This window comes from Squalius cephalus, assembly GCF_949319135.1.
Source record: "Squalius cephalus genome assembly, chromosome: 13".
NCBI classification, from domain to species: domain Eukaryota; kingdom Metazoa; phylum Chordata; class Actinopteri; order Cypriniformes; family Leuciscidae; genus Squalius; species Squalius cephalus.
The window spans coordinates 13,228,438-13,231,666 of NC_137134.1; the positions used below are offsets into that span (position 1 = coordinate 13,228,438).

The 3,229-nt window shown below is 41.9% G+C and overlaps 1 long non-coding RNA gene across 2 annotated transcripts; it reads left to right on the top strand.

Moving 5' to 3' along the window:
- The first annotated feature begins 238 nt into the window (after nucleotides 1–238).
- Nucleotides 239–2,791, top strand: LOC307169399. 2 transcript variants are annotated; one of them, XR_013823109.1, is made up of 5 exons: nucleotides 239–265; nucleotides 334–813; nucleotides 915–1,299; nucleotides 1,404–1,551; nucleotides 1,706–2,791. It is a non-coding gene; the product is annotated as an uncharacterized lncRNA (long non-coding RNA). The 2 variants fall into 2 exon arrangements; XR_013823110.1 differs by having other exon boundaries at nucleotides 1,427–1,551.
- Nucleotides 2,792–3,229: the final 438 nt, after the last annotated feature.

Consider the following 3,229-nt stretch of genomic DNA (forward strand, 5'->3'; position numbering starts at 1 on the left):
GGCATGCTGAATCTTTTAGTGTTTTTAAATCCTTGCTTAAAACTCATTTTTTTAGACTTGCTTTTATGTGATTTAGCAGTGTATTGGTTGATTGTATACTCTGTATGTTAGTTGCATTCTACCCCTTCATTGTATCCTTGTCTGTGTACAGCGCTTTGAGAAGTAACTTTTAAAGGCGCTATATAAAATAAAGTTTATTATTATTATAAGTTTATTAGTGGATGGTTAGTATCCACACTTGTTTCAATACACAGTAGTTGTCCAGGTATGCATCTGTGTGTGACAGAGCCATTGCAGAGGAATTTCATTGATGGATCATCCTTAGTTTTCCAGTTATCTGGACACACTTGGGGTGATTTCAGTGGCTTCAGACACTTGGACCTGTTGAGGTGTAGCCCATCTTCCAGTGCTGCTTGGAGGCTTTTCAGTCCACCAGTTTGTAGAATATCTACATTGACCGGTAGGAGATAGATGGTCCTTGAAGATTTTGTATTTCGGCTGCAGTATGGAGAAGAGCACTCAGCTGTAAGTGTTGCACTTGGCATTTGTTTCATTGTTGATGCGATAATGTTAGCAACATTGCAATCTGCATTGACCTGCCTCACACCTGATTTTAGGTGAACACACTGAAATGTATCCAACAGCATTTTTGCCCTCTTTGCATAAGCATCTTTTCCAACTCCTTTTGTGACTATGGTCTTCACCAAATCAAACATTTCAGTTTTTGTGTGCTCTTTGTCGAGATAATGACAGAATGATCCACTGTCACAGAATGCAGAGCAAAGGCACTGGGAAAAGGAATCAAAGGCACAGGTATTACTTACACTTACAAGCATTTTGTCAACCACAATGGGCTTTTTAGCCTGGTAGTTGCCATTTTTCAAGACATTAATTTTTGTCTTTTTTCTTTTCAGGTTTATGTCTGCATGCAACCACTCAGAGCAAGGGGTAAGGTAGGACAGTCGTTTTTTTGGAGGAACACCGAGGCCTTTCCAGTTTTCAACAGGGTCTTCCTCCACTGATTGTTGCTTAACCTCTGTGTCCTGCTCACTATGGGCAGTTTGTGTCTTCTGATTCTTTGTCTCAATGTGCTCTGTTATCTTCACCGGTGCAGAGGAAAGCCTCATGTTTCCCTCAAGAAACTCAAGGTGGCGTGTGACAAAACGGTCAATTCGGATGGGGAGGCTTTCATGTTTGAAAAGACCATGTTTTATGTTTTAAATTCAGCCTCAACATTTGCAGAGCTTGCTGTGTTGTGTACGCTTTTAAAGTGTGGAACCATCACAGCTGTCCAAAGAGGTAGGTAGCATGCCATTCTTATTATATTTGGGACAAGCTCTGGAAGGAAATGAAGATTGTCTCTGTCACCATGATGTGCTGCAATCATCTTACTTTCTTCACAGATTTCTGTAACCCATGTTTTCAGATCTGTGTGGAGTGTCTCCTCGACTCCGGTCACCTCTGTTAAATGGTCATCTTCATTGACACATGGCAAGACCCCCTCTGCAAATCGTCTCTTCAGTTGTGCTTTGCATGTTTCCGAGACAACAGGTAAACCTTTGTCATCGTTTCCTTCTGATTCACTGAAGGCAACAACTGCAATTGAATGAATGAGCTCCTTTGCATCTTCCAGTGTATCAGACTGTAAAAGTTGTGCCATGGCTCGTAGATAGAATTCTCTAACTCTGTTTCCTCTTTGTCTAAGGCATTCCCACCGGCTAATGAGCTTGATGCAGTGTGCAACATCTACTCTGATGAAGCAAGGTGGTGGCTTTGAGTCTTCGGGCTTCCTTGTCAGCACTCCAAAGCACTGATTGATGTATGTTTTCAAGTCTGGGTAAGGAGTGAAGGCCTTAACCAGTGCTCCAAGCAAAGCCAAGGAGAAATCACAGACCGCCTCTTTGGGCACAGCAGCACCTGCTCGTTGCCATTCATTGAGCCAGTTGGCAATAGAATTGATGGTGTGGCTCTCTGATAGCATTTGCACTACTGGAATATGATCTCCCTGTGAACACAAAACTCCTTGATACAGGAAGACATGTCCAGAATTGCCACAGGGTCTTCTCAGTCTTTTCACAACTGTACCTGTTGCATCAAAACTCACAAATGAGCCAGAGTACTTGGATTTCATTTGATACACTTGCAGCTGAGATGGGGTCCAGTAATGGCAAAAAACCTTATCAAGGCCTATGTCATGAATACTTCCATTGTGGGGTACACTGTATTTTAGTAGATGCAATGACATGATTGGGTCTTTGTCTCCGAGCTCTTTGTCACCCATCTCTTGTTTGGCTTTTCTTAATGTTGCCAGATTTGGCAGGTGGCTAGGCTCTGGGTCACCAACATCCATCATTTTGTAAGCCTCGGCTGCTCGCCATACATGTGCTGGTTTTCGGCCTTCCCAGAGTTCTTTAGACACACGTGTTCTCAGATCCCCTGATAACTTCCGTTTTGCTTTGCCAGTATGGAGACTGTCATCAACATTGCGGATTATGCATTGAAGCACAACTGGTTCATTATCCACTGGCATGTTCTCTGCGGTTATAGACAATTGTGTGTCACACTCTGTGCAGTTCCCAATTATGTCTATGTAGTGAGATGCAACATTTGGAAAAATTTTTGCCCTCCTGAATCTAAGAGTGCATGAGGTCTTGATATTTTTCCATATCTCCTCATACAGGACGTGTGTCCATGCACCACGTTTCAGGATGGTGTATTCTCTTTTACATGTGTTGAGTGATTTGTCATTGTAATCAACCTTTTCAGGCCAGATTTCTACCCATTTCTGATGAGAGAGTCGAATTTAATGTCGTAGCATTGACTTTGCTGATTTGTGTCTGCTTTTGACACTACTGAATGAAAATCAGCTGAGCTTTCTTGTGAGCTGTCACTGTTTGGACCTTGATCTTGGATATCTGTGTCGATTTTGCTGAGCTCAAGGATTTGCCATATATTGTGCCTGTTTGTCTTGACAATAGTATAAAGGTTCTTTGGTGAAACTTTGTTATTTAGTTGTTTGCTTAAATCTGCCCACACCTTTTCTGTAGGAACTGCTATGTTTGTCCCTGTAATAATCTGTTCCTTTGCAGCACTGATGACTTTGATGATGTCATCACGTCCACAGGCTGGTTTCCTAGGCATCTGATCAAAACAGGAATTATTTTTAATGTAATTTTTAATAAAGTAGTTGGGCCAAATGAACTAACTTGTTACCAACAGGTTACATGCT